This window comes from Squalius cephalus (genome assembly GCF_949319135.1).
Source record: "Squalius cephalus genome assembly, chromosome: 10".
NCBI classification, from domain to species: Eukaryota; Metazoa; Chordata; class Actinopteri; order Cypriniformes; family Leuciscidae; genus Squalius; species Squalius cephalus.
The window spans coordinates 2390308-2410686 of NC_137131.1; the positions used below are offsets into that span (position 1 = coordinate 2390308).

General features: G+C 37.9%; 1 protein-coding gene across 2 annotated transcripts in view; it reads left to right on the forward strand.

Annotated features, from left to right (window-relative positions):
• cdh22 (cadherin 22) overlaps positions 1-20379 on the forward strand; it is a 191764-nt gene that overhangs the window by 45801 nt on the left and 125584 nt on the right. The window contains exon 2 of one of the 2 annotated variants that reach the window (XM_079884341.1): positions 12484-12595. The exons of the other annotated variant lie outside the window; for it this stretch is intronic. The gene's annotated coding sequence lies outside the window, so the exon portion shown is untranslated. The remainder of the gene's footprint in view (positions 1-12483; positions 12596-20379) is intronic. 2 annotated transcript variants of the gene reach the window in all.

The following is a 20379-nucleotide window of genomic DNA, read 5'->3' on the forward strand; positions in this document are numbered from 1 at the left end:
ACACGGCACAGAATGCAGATTTCCTTTCTTTCCCAAATAATCAGGCCTCAGAAGTGATGCACGTTTCCTATAGCTCACTAAACGACTCAGCTTACAAAACATGCAATAAGACACTTGTTTTGTTAGTGCCATGGTGAGATGGGTAACACATTACAATAAGGTCCTATTAGTTACCGTAATTTAATGCATTAAAGCTGCTCTAAGTGATGTTGGGTGACGTCACTTATTGTTGACGTTCGAAGTATTGTCAAACAAAATGGAGGCTAGCTCGACCCTCCCTCCTCCTCATCCGCGCACTAACCCCCCAAACCCCACCCCAAATTCTTCTTGTCGGTTATTGGCTGGAACAGTTTGTTATGTTTCGTGGTCCAGGCTGGGCCAGTTTGTTTTTGTTGCCGTTTGTGTAGCCTGGGCTGTCTACAGAGACCGCGTTAATTTACAGTGTGTTCAGGGGACAGGCAGCTAGCGGATAGTGAGGAGATGTTTGCTGTATGTGACAAAAAATGTTTTGGCCTAAAAAACGTGTGACATCGCTTAGAGCACCTTTAACTAATATGAATGTGCCCCTATTATTATTATTATTATTATTATTATTATTATTTGTTAATGTGAAAGGTCTGCAAAGTTTCAAAGATCAAAGTGCACGATAAATGGAGTTATTGGGCCCTATTTTACCGATCTGAAACGCAAGTATCAAACGCGAAACGCAAGTAACTTTGTGGGTGGGTCTTGGGCGCTGTTGCTATTATACCGGCGGGATAAATTACTCTTGCTCCCGACGCAAATCTAAAATGGGTTGGTCTGAAGTAGCTTCATTATTCATAGGTGTGGTTTGGGCGTAACGTGAAATAATCCAATCACAGCGTCATCTCACATTCCCTTTAAAGTCCAACTGAAATCAAAATTGACCCTATTTACTTTGTTAGCGCATATTACTAGTCTTGTGGTGAAAAATGAATCCGTGCAAGTTAATACACAGAAAAAAATTGTTTGCCGTCGTAATCTTTAATCAAAGTCTGAAAAGTTACTTCCGGTCTGGAATGGCGTTCCTTCTCTGATGATGTAGGTTTGACGGCTTGGGTTGGGAAACGCTCAACCACTCCCCTCAAACCGTTAGTCCGAGATGAGCGAGAGATGGAGAGGAGGAGCGCTAGAGTAAAACCCTGCCCTCTGTTCAATATTCCTTTTCACTGGGAAATGCGTCACAACACTGGAGAAAAGTCATTTGCAACTTCCGGTTCACGCGGACTTTAAGAGCAGGCGCGCTTGTTCCATGGCGGATTGCTATTATAACGGCGGATTTGCCAGGAGCGGTTCACAGCCGAGGAGACCGACGTTCTCGTCAGGACCGTAAAACACAGAGAAGTGACATTGGGGATGGAGAAACACCCAAATTAGCTTCGGTTAAACAGGCGTATAATAATTTGGGTAAATGTGTAAGCTAGATTTATGCCTATTTTTTCACATCTTCATGGACACCACAATGATTTCCCTTGTGTGTTAATATTTTTCCTTGTAATAATGTATGGTTTGCAAAAATGAAAACTGCTGTTTCTGTGTAGATGAGAGAATCAAAGTGTATGCGCGTTGTGCACACGCTACATTGATTATGGCCAAGCATGGAATATGAATAAGATGCCATTATGGCCACTGACTTTAGACTAGGTTTTTCCTGGTCTGCAAAATAGGAATGATACATGCGTCGGTGTACAAAATCAATTGCGCTGGGTGCAAGATAGGGCCCATTATCTCTAAGTTTGGAACAAATTTGCATAATGCCTGCCTGTGGTCTTCATTGGCTGCTGTGAACAACATTTACTTTGTTCCGCCCTCAAACACTGTAGTTGTATCTGAGACTGGAAGAGTTTGGTTCATGTGGTTCATGTCAAGAAGACGCTGTTTTCTGCTGCTGCAAATCCACTGTGATGCGCTTCCAAAGGATGAGATTGATACAGTTAAACCCACACCATTGTTACTGTTCGTATATCGCTATGTTTCAGTGCTGAGGAAGATCCAGAGTTTAAATTGAAATATGCATATGGGTATTTGATTTCCGCAGTCGACCAATTACAACAGACTGGGCCATCTGACCAATAAGAGCAGAGACCAATCACAACAGACTGGAACATCTGACCAATCAGAGCAGAGACCAATCACAACAGACTGGGCCATCTGACCAATCAGAGCAGAGTCTGCTCTCGGAAAGACGGAGTTTAGAGAGACTGAATCCTTGTTTGAACCGTTTCAGACACTGTAAGAAAAGAGCTGATGCTGAAATGTATATTCTGAAAACATTTAAGTGTTTTTGACCTTGGATGCATCTCCTCCTGTTGCAGGAGACTCCAAAACAAAATTAGGAACCTTTAAAATAGCATAATAGGACACTTTAGTTTTGTTACAGTATTTATTAATCTTTGTTAACATTAGTTAATAATTGTGTATTAGTAAATGTTGGAATTAACATTAACTGAGATTGATCAATGATAAAAGCATTGTTCATTGTTAGTTCATGTTAACAAATGTACTTAACCATTGAAACCTTATAAAGTGTTGTGTGCAAGCTGCTGTAATTCTATTAGTATTTCTATAAAAAGTACAAATATATCACAGTCAGAAGTATCTGTTTCATAGAAGAGCACGATCCACATCAGACATGCAAACTTGCACCCGTTTGACTGGGTTCGCTCTGCGCAACGGCACAAAGACGACTACACAAAATGCTTGTTCTGTCACAATTTGGCAGTGACACAAGTTCACACAAAGTTAGATGTAATGGGAGAACGGTGTGGGAGAGGCCGTATCTCTCGGCTTTTTCTCAGACTTCACTGGCTCTCAGTATTTTAGCCGGCACCTCTGTCTCCATGACGACTTTACGAAGGCACTTCTCCACTCGCTAGATCTGGCCTTGCTATTACAGCTAACACAATAGCCCATTAGAGAGCGGCTGATCGTGTGTGTGTGTGTGTGTGTGTGTGTGTGTGTGTGTGTTTGACTGTTCTAGCAGCAGGGATCTCTGATATATATTCAGCAAGGTTAGCAGGTTGGGCGTGGCTATTTTCATAAATGCTTTGTTAGTTAAATACCAGATGGAACTAGATTTGCATTTCTTGTAGGAAGCAGCAGTGCATTCAAGGCAGCAAATGGAAAGTTTTAGGAAAAGTTGAGGCTTTTAGCTTTGAAATGTCATACAGACATCAGTGACTTGTGCACAATATTCTTCTTACGTCGATTATCGATGAATAATGGCTTAGATTTCAGTCTCACACAAGCCTTGGAATATAATGCATGAGCCTTGTGATAAAAGTTATGATACTTTTATGGTTATTTGTTTTCATTTTTGAGTCCTGGTGACTAAATCCTTGTTGTTCAGAAAACATCAGCGAGCACATTCTTCATTCTTCTGTGTTTGGCAGAAGAAAGTAACTCACACAGGTTTGAAATGACATGAGGGCACAGAATGAGATGGAATAGAGTTTGTACAGAATGTTTTGGAGAATATAAATAAATAAAGTGTTCTGGTGTTTGTTTAGGAATTACAGCATCTGTATTGTTTCCTCCGGGTGGCCAAACTGCACTTAAAGGGGGGGTGAAATGCTCATTTTCACTCAATCTCCTGTTAATCTTGAGTACCTATAGAGTAATATTGCATCCTTCATATCTCCAAAAAGTCTTTTGTTTTATTATATTAATCAAAGAAAGATAGGGTGTACCGAGTCTTTCCGGAAAAAACCGAGCGGCTGGGGGCGGGCCGTGTGGGCGGAGCTTAGCTGTGCTAACGCACCGAGCTAGTGACAACACACAGAGACATTATTTGTTCAACAGTTACTCACCGTCCGGTTCCAACGCACGACCGCGAACGTTTATCATTGCGACTGCTCGATCCTTAAGCATTAGACGATCTGGGCTTTGTTTATAAAACAATCATCGTCGAAATGCAGGGAACAAACAGCTACACAACTCCGTTTATGCTCAGGAAAACAAACTCCATCCACGGGTTCCTTAACGCTGGGTTCTTTGGGAATCTGTGCAGGGTTGTCTTGCCCTGGCAACCAAAAACACACTTCTTTGGTGACATTGACTTCCCAAAAGCCGGGCAGGGCGCTTTGATGGCGAACTGCTTTCACTCTCTTGCTCTGGTGTACGAGTGCGCGCGCGGCCGCGATCTTACCGGAGAAGTGCCCTTAGGACCCATATAAGGAAATTCCGCCATATCTTTTGAAGACAGAGCCATACTCGAAAAAAAACTTTCCGAAACTTGTGACAAACCGGAAGGAGTATTTTTGGCACAGAAATACTCCTTCAAACGTACAACTTAGTTTTTGAAACTTTGTCCATGTTTAGCATGGGAATCCAACTCTTTACCAGTGTAAAAAACTCAGTATGCATGAAATAGCATTTCACCCCCCCCTTTAATAGTTGTTGATAATGTGTAAATCTGTCATGATATACTTGTGTATTACTAGTACACTACCGTTCAAAAGTTTGAGGTTGGTAGGATTTTGTTATATTTTTGAAAGAAGCCTCTTCTGCTCATCAAGGCTGCATTTCAATACAGATACTGATCAAAAAATAGTGAAATATTATTATATTGAATATTATTTTGAAATCTAATTTATTCCTGTGATCAAAGCTGAATTGTCAGCAGTCTTCAGTGTCACATGATCCTTCAGAAATCATTCTAATATGATGATTTGATGTTCAACAAACATTTCTGATTATTAATAATGTTGAAAACAGTTGTGCTGCTTCAGAGTTTTGTGGAAACTGTGATGTATTTAATTTTTTAGGATTATTTGATGAATAGAAAGTTTAAAAGAACGTAATTTATTTGCAATAAAAGTCTGTTAAATGCCACTTTTTTAAATCAATTTATTGATAAATATAATAATTTACTGTAAGTTTTAATTTTTGAATGGTAGGCCTATGTTATTGAGCAAACTCATTCATTGAAAAAGTTCAGTGTTAACAAATTAAACGCTTGCTTTGTTGATTTGTTAATTAGTTAATTGCTAATGGTCTATAATTGATGGATTGAATTCACGTGTGTTAAGAAATTGAATATAAAAACGAAATGTTTTTTTGAAAGGAACAAATGAAACATGACCTTTTCTAATGACTCATTCTTTAATGAGTAAACATCGCTTCAGGTTTTTAAAATAATTAAGTAAAACAATTACTCCCAAAGAACAATGAAATCAATTAAAAGCAGTGAGTGATTTTCTCTCTTTTTTTTTCCTGTCACTATTGTCGTTTTGATAAATCTTAAGCCCTTAATAGCAGCATTACGCTGTTGACATCACAGTGACATCATGAAGATTTCACAATGAGCAGCTTAGTTGATACTTAGTATGTTTTGGTAGTACGCTGATCTCTTTTCTTTCAGAAGGTTATGTAAAATGAGATTGTTCATGATCTGGCGTGCGAGTCAGTGCCTCCTCTGGTTTATATATTCAGGGCGGTTAAGAGGTTGGGCGGGGGATATTTTTGTAAGTGCTTCGTCTTGACAAAGTTGGCGTGATTAGGCTGTAGTTAAAACATAATTAAAAGTGCTTAAACAGAGGCAGAACGGTCCCGGAGGAGGCGGAGAGGACCTCAGGGGGAACAGCGAGATAGTGATTAAATGAAGTCTGTGGGTTATCCAATCCGCCGGGTGAACAAAGCGATACAGCTCCTCTTCTAGTCTGTCTCTCTCGCTCTTTGCTTCGCTCTGACAGCAAAATATATGTAATGACTGTGTTTTTTTTAACCCACTTTAGTTCCCCCCGATTCTCTTCAAAAGACTGACATGGGTGTGTGAGTAGATTTCTGTCATTTATCAGCGTCCGGGAGTGAGCGAGAGAGGCCAGCCTGCCATTTTCTCCCTGTTCCATTAACAAATTACCTCCCCTCCCTACGCTGCGATTAGATGTACATCCCGAAAATTAATTTGCCTCTTAGTAAGAAAACAATTAAGTAGACTCTATTGTGAGACCCTGAATGTGTGTGTGTGTGTGCATGTGTGTGTTTTCCAAGGCCTTAGAGGATGAGAAATGGGAGTGAGTCACTCTGGAGTCTGATGAATGTAGGATGTGTTCGCTTGTGAAGGAAGTAAGAAGAATGGCCGTTCGCACGGATAACACATGTAGTGCATGTGAATTATCTTATACAACACAGTGACACAACGATGCTCATTTCACAGCTAATTAGGCCCATTTTGATACATATATATAAAAATGTACATTAATTGTTCTTGTGTTAACGCTTATCATGCTTAACTAAACGAGTGAGCTAACTGATCATGCCAACTGAACATGCTGAACTGAACCTGGATTTTGTTTTGGGGTTGATATTTTCGGCTCTAAAATCCGATTGAAGTTGCTTTAGACAGTGTTGGGTTACTTTAAGCAAATTTCCAATTGTATCTCATAATTTATACAATCATTTGATTAAATCAGTGAATCAGATGAATGAATCTGTGAATCAGATGATTGAATTTGTGAATCAAATGATCGAATTGATGAATCGAATAATTGAATCGTTTGAATGAAATGATTTGGGTCCAAATTATTTGCTTAAATTAATCAAACTTTCTAACTCATTCCTTGGCAGTATGTTTAAGTATACTAAGTAGGTATATAGTGAACAGACACTAAGACTAAAATCATAATTGAATATTGAATCAAAGTATAAAAATTCCTTAAATTCCTTAAATCCTTAATTCATAAAAAAAAAAAAAAAAAATATATATATATATATATATATATATATATATATATATATATATATATTCCAGCTAGTTGCCAATGCAAATTTCTCATCTTCATTTAGTTTAATTTGACGTACTAAGACTAAAACGGAAATACAAATTTATAAAAATCTATATAGATTTATTTAAAAAACGGTATACACAGCAAAATTAACAAAGCTTTAACTAAAATTAAATCAACAAAATCATAATATTTATTAAAAGTATATAAGTATCTCAAAAATACAACAGTAAAATTGGCACTACATAAGTTTGTTTTGGTGTAAATGTGCAGTTTTCGTCACGCTTCTGAAGTGGGCAGTAAAGTGCTATTGCTTGGAATTAGTTACTCCTGAATTGCTTGTAAAATGTCTGATAATGAGCAAATAATGAAGAGTGTTATAGGCCTGTATCCAGATGTGTGCTGTGTTCAGGAGTCTGGATTGCACTGTTGGAAGTCTTCAGATCGTAGTTCATAAGCGACCTGCGGGGATTTGGATGCGAATAACATGTTGGACAGATTTTGTGAGTGAATTTGTGCCATTGTTTTATTTGCATAATTCCTTTAGTGATTGTGGTGGTAAAACAACACATAAACTGCACTACGGACGAGCTGAATCCCCCTCGAGTGGGCCGCTGTTATTCAGAGGTGTATAGTGGGGGAAGGACTCGCGAGCTGAGAAGATTACCGCTCTGAATCCCGTCACCGGCGCCAAATCAAGTCAAGGGTTTGCCACACAGAAAATTTTGCTGACTCTTCGGGATTACAGACTTTAGCGTCTGCTGGTGAGACCCACCCAGCGCTCGCAGGCAATGTGTGTGTTCACCATCTGTCAGTTTGTTGTAATTGATGATGCATCATAATCTGATGCACGGAAGGTATTTATCTAACGTTTATTAATTTGTGCTCTGCTAATGTAACCTAATCAGGTGGTGTAGGACATGACGAGGAAACTATGTTAATGTGTCAGTGAAGTGAATGTGTTCAGTTTTTTCATTTGAAGGCTGTTGGTGTTGTAATATATCAAACATGTTACTTACAGTGATTTCTCAGTGCTGGATCAACGTTCTTATCAGATATTAGGGTTAAGCTTCTGGCTGGGGTTAAGAGCTTAAACAACGTTATTATCATTTCCCTTTGATTGATTTAAAGAGTAGTAAATGGTTAAGAATCAATTGCAATGGTTCAGTTTATGGTTCTTTGACCAATGTAAATGTTGTTCCAAGACCAACAAGTGATTTTGGTAAGTTGTCTTAAGTTACATGCAGGCTTTTGATTGAACTTTTTGCCAATTTTCACAGTCAGATTGGAAACTTTCCATGCATTCACTATGTCTCCCAACAGTCTTTGCTTCATACTTGAATTTATAGTTGACTAGTTATTGAATGGACAGAGCATTCGGATTCTGCGATTGGGTTTAATTTAATTCAGACCGACAGAAACCTGTGCATGTGAACAGTTAGTTGCACAAACATATACCTTGGAGATTCATGTGCTTCCATGCAATATGCAAAAAGAGAAGTTTATTTAAAAGGAATGAGTGCGAAAGTAATGTTGATTAATTTAATTAGAAAATAAAATGCATCCCTGAGTTATTGCAAAGACGGTTTCGAAACATAAATTACACTTTAAACACAGTTCTGAATGTCTGAATGTAATCTACAATACGTATGTCTTACTATTAATTAAATGCACATCTAATCACACAAACTCATTATATATATTCTTTTTTTTAGTTTTTATACTACACTTCCTTTCCTGCATGTGATTATAGTGAACATGGGATATGAAACCTGCTTGAATTGTTCTTGAAATGCAAATTTTGTTGGATATTGCATGTGATTTTTTTTAAATGTTATAATCATTATGCATTGGCCTTGAAAAACATGCAGTACTCTGTTCATTTCTGTATTCCACTCGTGTACGTCTATGCTCTATAGAATTATAATGCTGTCAAAGTCTATTAACTCACATATAATTGTACCTTTAGGCCTCACAAAAATACCTTTTACATTAATAGGTGGTTTCGTCCACATAGCAATCTCTTTCTCATACTGTGGAGCCCACGGGCTTCTGTTTTTACCTGGCGTGTTATTGTTTGTATAAGTTTAATTATATCATGATTCCCTTGTTTATTGACTTATCACCGATTTAGCTATTCAAATGTAGCATGAGGTGAATTAAAGGATGGCAGATTTGTCGCCGTGCATGACAAGCATCAGAAAGCATCCGCAAAAACTCATTTAAACAAGATACAGTGATGCCAAAATTTACTTAAATCATACTTAAAAATAAATGAAATGTCTGAAATGATTGCATTAGATGATAAAATATGTCATTTCTGGTAAAGAAGACACTTTTCTTTCAAAACACCCACTAAAAATCCCCAGTTGAATGATGACTGAGCAAAAATGCTAAAGAAAAGCAAAGTAAGCAAAGATCCTTCAGAATTGTTTTGATATTTTGTTATTGTATGCAATGACATTCAGACATTTTTAAGTGAGTCTGAAGTGTCCCAATGCATTTGGCACTGCTGTACTTCATATGATGAACGTTTGTTAGCAGGAACTATGTTGGTAAACTCAAGTTCAGCTAAGTGGCTTTTAGTTTGATACTTCTAGAGAATCTTTAGTGTCTGACGTGTTTTGATTGCTGATTTAGATCTTTTCACATCAGCGATGAAATTTACCACTATAATTACACCATCTAAAGCTTTTTGACAAGATGCCCAGAAATAAAAATCTGCACAGTGCAATAAAACAAGAGCTGTGTGGTAGTTTCCCGTTCAAGCATGATTTCAAAGGAGGAGTCCTGACAACTGAAGGACCTATACGGCCCACTCGGGAATCCAATCGCAGGGATAACTGGGGCAGAATGCTTGTAAAGTGGTTTTGAAAAGCCGCCGCTCAGTGCCTGTCGCACAAAGAAAAACAGTGCAGAGCTTCTGGATTCGATATTAGATATATAACGGAGTGGCTTGTATCAAATAGGTTTGATTACATACTAGATTCTCTGCATATTGAAAAGATGCAATATTGTTTTTCCAAACTATAAGGAATAGTTTGTCGTTTCAAACCTGTGTGCTTTTTTTTCATGTAAAATGCAACATTGAATTTTAAAGTCCCCATCATTTTATCCCTTAAAACTCATCTTTGATAATCAAAATTACATATTTAAAGTTTTTTTTCCTGTGAAAATAATTTCTTTGTTCCTTAAAATAGCTTGAATGTATCTCCACACCCTTAGTTCATTTAGTATATGCGGATCTATGAATATGCTAATTAGTCTCCGCCTGAATATGCTAATTAGTCTCCGCACTCAATCACATCAGCTCGGATTACATGATCCACTCAGGCAACTTTACTGTGGTAAACGCTGCACATTGGCAAAAGTAAATATTGGTTTAATTCAGCCATATACTATGTTTGAACCGTAAACAGATTCAGAGGAAGAAGAGGAAAAGTGAATTATACAGGCTCGTCTACAAGTTGATGTATCAGAATTAGGGCTGCACAATTAATCGAATTTCTAATCGCGATTACGATTATGGATGCCACGATTACGTAATCGTTCAAAGCCGCGATTACAAAAAAAAAAAAAATCCACTTTGCTTGCATTTAGAGCATGTTATGAGAGGCGAATCACAACTACTTCAGAAAACCCAGCACAATAGGAACTACCAGGCAGTGACGTATGTGTACGCTGAAATAAAAAGTCTTTCACCTCAGAAAAACGGACGTTCCTGTCATCTCAGCCGTTATAGGCTACTGTGCTCGTAGCGCACACTCTTCAATTGCACGGCGTGTATAAAGTGCAAAGGAAACTACGAGCATGCAACGCTGTTACGTTGTAAATTAGTAAGTCACGAAATAAAAGTAAAATACCAATAAATCACGTTACTGGTACGTCGTGTGTTAGCTGAGAAGGATTTGCATGCAGGTATGATTTTCATTCTATTCACCATGCAGGAGCAGTTTCCATGTTTCATTAACAGTTATTGTTAATATTGTGTGTTCACCATGGTAACTGTCGTTTCAATATTAACCCCAAAATGCCACTTTATTTTCACTTTGTGTTATTTTTTTATATTTTTAAATGACTGTGGTGGCTCATACCAACATTGTATTAACAAAAGCTAGTTTGGGACTGCTATTTAATAGCTTTAGCATAGGCCTAATGTTTATTTCTTAGTAGTCTTTACTATTAGTCATATTCTTACAATTTATGTGTATGTTAAGTAAAGGGGGACAGTGTGTGTGTTCACAATTTTTAAGTAAACATGTATAATAATATGCCTATATATATATATATATATATATATATATATATATATATATATATATATATATATATATATATATATATACATACATTCAATGTAAATTGTGATAATCGTAATTAATAATCGCAATTACAATTTCAAGGGAATAATCGGCAATTATGATTTTTGTCATAATCGTGCAGCCCTAATCAGAATATTTTTATGTATCACTTTCTACAACGTCAGACACATAATGATAATTGATTTGACTTGCCTTTGTCTTGACTACATTATCAGTCAGCTAATAATATGTTGCTACACAAACCATGTTCCCGTTCGCCATCTCAGAGTCAGACACTTGCTTTCTAAAAATCAGCATCCTTAGAAACGCTTTGAATTATATAAATCACATCATAGAAAGTCAGTGGAGATAAGCCCCGCCCTCTTGTTGACGGGATTGGTCACATGTTTGTGACGGTAGGAAACAGGGATGGTTTCAAGGCTTTGGTTCACTGCAGTTTTAAGGAGAAAATACTTAGCAATGGTGTTGAATCATTGCTTTAAATCATGAATAATTTTTTAATCAGTACATTAAAAACACCACATAGACACACAGTATAAACATCATTCAAAACTTGATTTTCATCACTGGGGGTCTTTAAAGTATTTAAAGGTGCTCTAAGCGATGTTGGGTGATGTCACTTCTTGTTGACGTTTGAAGTATTGTCAAACAAAACGGAGGCTAGCTCGACCCTCCCTCATCCCGTCCCCCCTTCCGTGCTTCCTGAAACAGTCATGAACCATATAGAAAAAACAAACTGGATTTACCACCTGTCCAGCAGAAACAGAGCCACCTGAATGTCGGATTGGAAGCCCTTCTGCCGGCGGAGTTCTCGCCACCTTTTGAACGCTTTTCCGATGTAAATTCGGGATTTCGAGTTCCTTCTCCTTTTCCCTATTCTTTGTTATTTGTTCATCGGAAGGGCGTCTCTTTGGTCGTGTGTCGCAATATCAAAATTCATGCTTCTCTCTCCTCCACCCCCCACACACCCCCCTTCATGTGCACGTGCACTAACCCACCCCCAAATCATTCTTGTTGGTTATTGGCTGGAACACTGTTTGTTATGTTTCGTGGTCCAGGCTGGGCCAGTTTGTTTTTGTTGCCGTTTGTGGAGCCTGGGCTGTCTACAGAGACGGCGCTTTTTTACAGTGTGTTCAGGGGACAGGCAGCTAGCGGATAGTGAGGAGAAGTTTGCTGGATGTGACAAAAAATGTTTTGGCCTAAAAAACGTGTGACATCGCCCTAGAGCACCTTTAAATGTAGCCACATTTTTCAACCTAAAAAATACACCTAATAAAAGTAGCAAAAAAAGTAATCATGTGCTTGTCCTCCTCAGAAGACTTTAGTGTGCAAGTCATATATCGACCACTTCATTTTACTATGTATATTTCTGTAGTTTTCTTTTCTTATTTCTGTTTTTGTTTTCTTTTTTTAAGACTGACTGTAAACCATCATTGTATGGAAAAGAGCCGCATGAAGATTCTGCAACGATCTACTTTTGTGTTCGACTGAAAAACATCATATATGTAGATCTGGACCAACATGAGGGTGAGTAAATATTAGAATTACATTACAATAGCTTGATTTATAAAGGGGGCAGATTGAGTTCCTGTCTGTGAATGTGCCAGTGTGGGAGTTTGTCTGTCTTCATGAAAGCATTCAGATTTGTGTGTTAGTGAAAAGACACAGCGAGGTGAGAAGCTCTATGGATAGCCTTGATGTCAGTTGCGTTGCGCAGTAGAAGCCTTGTAACTCTTTTCTCATTCTGAATGCTCTAACTCGAGGACATCCGCATGCGTGTGACTCGCAGGCGCTCTGAGAGGGATGGCAGTATTGTTGCACTGTTTATATACTTCATTTTCCTCATGGAGCGTATAATGTTCCACACGCACATTTTACAAACCAGTCCTCTACACAGTTTGTCATTGAACAGTGCTGTCAGTCCATGCGGATAATGTGATTGCATTCATTGTCCTGAAAGCAACTTTCAGTGAATACAGTATAATTTGTGCAGTTCAAGGTCCATCCATCCATCCATCCATCCATCCATCCATCCATCCATCCATCCGTCCATCCATTCATCCATCCATCCAACCGTCCATCCATCCATCCATCCATCCATCCATCCATCCATCCATCCATCCATCCATCCATCCATCCATCCATCCATCCATCCATCCATCCATCCATCCATCCAGTTTATTTATTCATGTAATTTATTCCATTTTAAAATGTTATGCTTTTTTTTTTTTGCTTTCTGGAAAATATTTTACAATAAGGCAAAAAGGTCCTTACTAATGTTAACAAATGGAACCTCTCCTTTCCTATTTTTTTTCCTTTCCTTTCCTTTCCTTTCCTTTCCTTTCCTTTCCTTTCCTTTCCTTTCCTTTCCTTTCCTTTCCTTTCCTTTCCTTTCCTTTCCTTTCCTTTCCTCATATAAAGATTAAAACTGGACAAATCTCATGTTGTAAGAGAGAAATATTAGTTAAGAACAAGCAAAAAAAAAAAAAAAAAAAAAAGAAAAACCCTGTGGTTAACTTTATCACTGTGGTTAACGGTGTATAAGGGGCTTTCACACTGGAGGAATGTTTTCATAGTTCCTATAACTATTGGTGGAAGTACACGCTTTTTTTTTTTTTTTTTTTTGACTGAATCCCAGTTGGCATTACCCATGACTCGGTTATCTGTTCTTACAGTATGTGGGATTAGGATTAGTCTGACCCAAATCTGAGTGTGTTGAAGGTGCCCGGACAAGTAGATTTTTTAGGTATAAATCCATGCAAGCTGTTTGAGTTACTTTGAGCAATTACCCACAATGCTTTGCGCTACAGAAGAGGGGTTTGTGATGGTTTCTAGCTATAACAAATGAAAGGGCTTGACTTTACATTAGATACAGTTTTATAATGTGGCACTACTGCATGTCCCAATACTGGCGTACTGTCTGACATACTCAAAAGTATGTGCTTTCCCATTATCAGTGAAGTATGCACTTTTAGTGCATAGTAAAATGCATGATTTCAGGATCATATTCATCATATTTTTCATTGAATCCGTCATGTTGTAAGATCTGGCTGTAGAAGCCGAGTATTGATTTTCTAACACATTCATAGCCTTTTGTTTTCTCTCACTTTTTGCGAAATTGATGGCCTTGGCTGTATCTATATTTCAAGAGGTTTCAAAGGACCAAGTGAGACTAAACTGAGTAAACCAAACATTTTTGCAGGATTTATTTACCTGGGTTTGGGGAGAAATACAGGCACCTTAGTCCAATTTGAGAAAACCTCAAGGTGAAAGTAAGTTAGTTTTCATGATTACTCTGCACTTGTTTATGAGGGCTGGAAAACACTGTTGCTGTGAAGTATTTCCCAGCCGATTTCCTTTCAAACCGGTTTGTCTTGCCCAGCTGTGGCTGTGAATTTCATTCCAGGCAATGTTAATTCTCGCAGGAACCTTTTCAGAGCATTGAAATTTGCCAGGGATCTGGAGACAGCAAAGGGATTTTTAATGAACAGCTTTTATTGATCAGTGGACAAAACAGCTGTTAATTACACCAGAGCCAGCATTTAATTGGCGCTATGAAATAGGGCCATCATGTGTCGGTCTAAAACCACGTGAAAAATGGAGCAGGTTTGAAGGAGTTCTGTGGTGATGGAGGATGAGCCATTTTTCAGAATTGTCTCAGTTAAAACAGTTTGCTTAAGAATTTTACATTGGATAGTTTTATTTATGATATTTGCATGGTCCATGTTTGCATATGATGAATTTGACCTGGTAACACTTTAGTTTAGGGTCCAATTCTCACTATTAACTTTGCATTATCATGCATATTACTTAGATATTGGCTGTTTATTAGTACTTATAAAGCACATATTAATGACTTATTCTGCATGAACATATTCTACATCCCTTAATCCACCCAATACCTAAACTTAACAACTACCTTACTAACTATAATTAATAAGCAGTAATTAAGAGTTTATTGAGGCAAAAGTCGTAGTTAATAGTGAGAACTGAACCCTAAACTAATTGGTATGTAATTTTGTCTTGTTTTCCAGTAAAAATATTATAAAAAAGCTTAAAACAAGAGAAATCTACTGTATTTGAGAAGTACTGTTATAGTTTCACATCTTTAATTAATTTAGTTTTCCCAACACAAGTTTAGTGTTTTTTATTTATTTTATTTATTCTTTTAAAAAAGTGTCTTATTTGTATGTATAAGAGTTTTAATTTCCAAATTTAATCCTCGAGTAAATACTGTATGTCTTGTTTTAAAGATGTTTTGATATTTTTACTGGAAAACAAGAAAAAAAATGCTGCTTTAGTTTATAGAAATGTATTTTTCATTCAATATTAAAAACATCTTATATTTGATTTATGGCAGTACCGTATCCCATATTCTTTGTGAGTTTGCATATGATAACATTTATAAGTAATTCCAACTGAAATGTGCAACTACAAAAACAGCAGTCACATGACTTCTTTTCAATCCAATTTAATTTGACTAATTTTAATTTTAATTTCAAATTCAGGAACAGAACTGGAATTTAGAAGAACTGAATGGAACACAACTCTTGTTTTGCATTTCCCACGTTGCTTTTTCATTCTCTTTTTTTCGTTTTTTTTTTCGTGTGACTTGTTGGTTTTATGACACGTGTAATTGAAGGCAACAAATGTTGTTAACGAGCTTCAGGTCTGGTGCAACATACTGACCGCAGCAGGAGATCTGCACCACATCTGGAGACACAGCGCTCTGGTTTATCTGATCTGGTGTTTGCCTTTAATTCGTGATTGTCATTCATCTGTCTGCGGGCTCCACAGCTGACTCAGCGGGGGGAATCTGTCTCTCTCAAGCGCTAGCACACAGACAGGCCTTTCTCTTTATTTACTTTCGATGCTTCACACTCCCAGACCGGCAGTGCGCTGCAGCTGAAAGGACGATAACACTGATTAAATGTAATCAAAATGAACGCTGTGGCGGTTCCTTTCGGACATCTGTAAACTCACAGGGATCTTGATGGAAATGCAAACAATTTGAAGCTTGAACTGTATTAATCTCACATGCACGAGAATGATGAGAACAGGCAATATGCAATGCGTCATCTGGCGTAGCGCTAAAATTTATATTCATCCCAAACTCGCCTGTTCTGAAGTGTCTAGCTTTGTTGCGTAACGGCTCAAACCCTACTGAGTGTTAATGGCCCAGAAGAATATTGGTTTTTACACTTTTATGCGGCGCGTCAGGCGTATCGTACATCACTGCGCTGAAATTTATATCAACAATAAAGAGGAGATGTGTGCCTAACAAATGATAGAAGTCACTCTTGAGGAGATTTGTGTGAAGAGCCTCCGGGCTGCTGTCGTCTCCAAATGGAGCAAAGTTCTTTAGACTTGATGTGTGATGAATGTCTAAATGAGCCGTCATGTAGTCATTTTACTGATTTATGGAAGGCATAATCGTCTGTTATGTGTGATTTTGTGGATGTATTTATTTAGCTTTGCATGATTTGATCATATTACTGTGACAGTGGAAGGGGGAATCCATCCAAATGGATATGGAAGTGATTTGAGAGCATAATCAGGCTATGTCTATACAGGCTAATCAGGAAAAATTATTTTGGTGACATTTTCCAATGCACCACCATGGCCTTATACATCCATCATGTGATTTACACTACCATTCAAAAGTTTGTGGTCAGTCATTAAATAATAATAATTACAAAAAAAAATCAAAAGTGACACTAAATACATTTATAATGTTACAAAAGATTTCAATGTGAGATAAATATTGTTCCTGAAAAACAAACTATGAAGCAGCACAACTGTTTTCAACACTGATAATAATCATAAATGTTTCTGGAGCATCAAATCAGCATATTAGAATGATTTCTGACGGATCATGTGTGTAATGATTTGGTTATGGTGGTAAGACAGCATTCAGCAGAGAGAGTGAGAATCCAAACGCAGTTTATTAACAAATATAATTCAAGGTCATAGTCCATACCAGGCAGAGGGTCAAGCACATGTAATCAGTCTGAACATGAATACAATCCACTGAGGCAGACGGGAACAAGAAATCCAAAACTCAGGAAAATATAAAGGAACCAGGAACTGCTCAAAATGCTGACAGAGAGTGTGACCCACCCACCCAACAAACCACCCACCCAACCACCCAACCACCCACCCACCCAACCAACCAACCAACCAACAAACCACCCACCCAACCACCCAACCAACCAACCAACCAACCAACCAACCAACCAACCAACCAACCAACCAACCAACCAACCACCCAACCAACCAACCAACCAACCAACCAACCAACCAACCAACCAACCAACCAACCAACCAACCAACCAACCAACCAACCAACCAACCACCCAACCAACCAATCACCCACCCAACCAATCAACCAAACCACCAAACCAACCAACCAACCAACCAACCACCCACCCAACCAACCAACCAACCAACCAACCAACCAACCAACCAACCAAACAATCAATCAATCAAACAAACAATCAAACAAACAAGACTACATACTGAATGAAGGCAAAAGGCATTTAAATAGACAGGGTGATGATCAAATGAAACAAGACACAGCTGAAACAGATAAACTAATAATGAGCAGAGGGTTCTGGGAAATAACAGTCTCTGGAAACAGTGAGGGACTAGGCTGCCATCAGTTGGCCCACTGAGACGCTTTACATCTTATTGATGCACTGAAAAATGTTGCATGTGCAGCGATTCCCAACATGCTACTTCATCAAACTTTTTACTCATTTGTAGCGCAATACAGCAACAGAACAGTCAAGACAGCGTTTGCCTAATGCTTTTGTCAATTACACAATTTCGTACGGGAAAGCTTGTTCTTCTGACTGCTCGCTAATGAAAATAATCCGTCAAGCTTTCATCCTAAAGGTTAGATTTGGGACTAACCCGAGGTGCTGCGGCTTAAATTATCCCAATTCTTCATCCTGTGTTAGCATCTAATCTGAGGAAGGCCTCATTAACCGCCTCATGTTTACCCTCTCATTTCCAGAGGAATCAGAAGACATTAGCAGAGACAGTCCCTGTGCTAAGAGTAATTACCAGGCCTATAACACACACCTGTAATTCCTGTCGTCTGCTGCCAAGCGGCGTTTTGTGTATTCACATCACATCTCTTACAATCTGCCAGACTCGCCTTCGCAGCAGAAATATGCCAGGACTAAACTGTATCCGTTTAAAGTGTAGCAGAAGTATCGTGTGCTGCTTTAGCCTGAGGGATTATTCTAGGACTTTCCAAGCAACACATGAGAAAAGGGGACAGAACAGGGACGGTTTTTCTTTTCAACAAGTGATCAGAGGAAGGACGTGCTTAACCTTCAGAAAATATCGGGAGGTCAAGTTGGAAACTGTATGAACACTTTTACATTTATGTTATCCACTTTATTTTTTAAACTCTTTCCCTGCCAAGTTGTCAGCCTTGTCAGTATTTCTGATCATTTTCACAAAACTTTCATGGCCCCCAGAATATTTTGTTGTAAGAATATATGAACATACAATATATCAAAAGAAACAACTGAGAGAGAAAACAATTATTCTAGCTTCATGCATCTTTTTTTTTTTTCAACATGTTGAACAAAAAGCTGAGAAAAGCGTGTTTTTGTCAAAGACTTCGTCCGTCTGGGATTCAGAACACTGATCAAAACATAGACCGAGTGGATCGAGTCCATCAACACCCACAAAAATGTAAAGTCGTCATCTCTTCATTGACATTTCATTCGGTAACATTAGGAAGTTTTGATTTATATGCTGTTTAATGTCTGATGATCGCGTTACATGAGCGTAAGCAATGCTTCTATTGCTTGTTTTTGCTTATTATTTGCTTGCTTTTGGATCTGGATATTCTGTCCTATTTCAGAAGATGCATAATAGCGCCCCATACAATATAACAGTAAAAACATGGATTGCCGGAAAATTCCATCAATGGCAGGGAAAGTGTTGACATACAGTAAGAGCGAACAAGGTCGTTTGTAAATTGAATGCTTCCATCGTCATCCACTTCCAGTTATTTTTAGCTGTACAAAACAGCTTACTTCCGTGTTGAAAAATAAGGTGGTTGCAAATAAGTGTTGCAGTTTTTGTGACCCTGTTACCTAAATTTGGGATGTGTCTGAATGTGTCTGGTTACAGAGTGGGCCTGAATTAACTGACCACTCATTAGGGACTCACTATTTTGGGTCCATATGTTGGGTGAAACGTGTTCTTATTTTTAAATGGTTTTTTATTTACACTTTATGTCGATAGTCCACTTTAGACATTTCACTGACTATACTTTGCAACTACTTTGCCAACTAAGTCTCATTAGAGTATTAGTTGACTGTTAGGTTAAAGGGGTGATGAACTGAGAAATCAAATTTTCCTTGAGCTTTTGACATATTAGAGGTCATCATACTATAAGAATATCCTGTAAGTTTCAGAACTGAAAACTTCCTTGTTAGTCCAATAAAAGCTTTTGTTGACACCAGGCACAGCGAACGACAGGTTTTTCAAAGTGGGGATCTATGACGTCAAAGGGTATCAAACCCCGTCTCCGCAGAAGAAGATCAACGCCTACTTCAACACTGCCTGTTTAGCCCCACCCACTGATTCACGCATTACATGAAGCTCATTATAATATGCAAAAATGTTATCCAATCATAGCAGTGGGCGTTTACTTCCAAGTCTTCAATGCGGCACACCCATAAAAACCGAGCATTTCAGGAGCTAGGCTCAAAACCAGGGTAGAAAATAGCCTATTACTTATTCATTTTGACGTTTTTGAATGTAAAAAACAATCGAACGTCATAAGTTGACCTCAGAAAACAATATAAAAATGAAAAAAAAACTAGTTCATGACCCCTTGAAGATTCGGGTTAGTAGAATAAGTTGACATTTAGTTGCAAAGTTACTACGTCTGTTGCATCAAAATAAAGAGTTAGCAGATATTAATCAGACAGTCTACTAATACTCTAATGACTGCTAGTTGACATGTAGTTGCAAAGTTACTTTAGGTAGAAAATCTAAAGTGGACTATTGAAATAAAGTAATTTTATTTATTTATCTAATTATAAAATGTAAATAATTAATGGGATATTTCTATTTCTGGAAAGTGCTAAACCTTCTCAGTTCTGTTCTCTTGTATTCTACTCTCTCACAGAAATGTAAGAATTTAGCTTAGGTAACTTACAGTCACGGCTATGAAAAAAAGAAACGCTTAAGTGATGTTTTGAGAAAGGTGTTTATTATTTTAGGTTGTGTTAATTGGACCTGCGGTAATAGCATTTTAATAAATTAATGTGGCAGGTAAA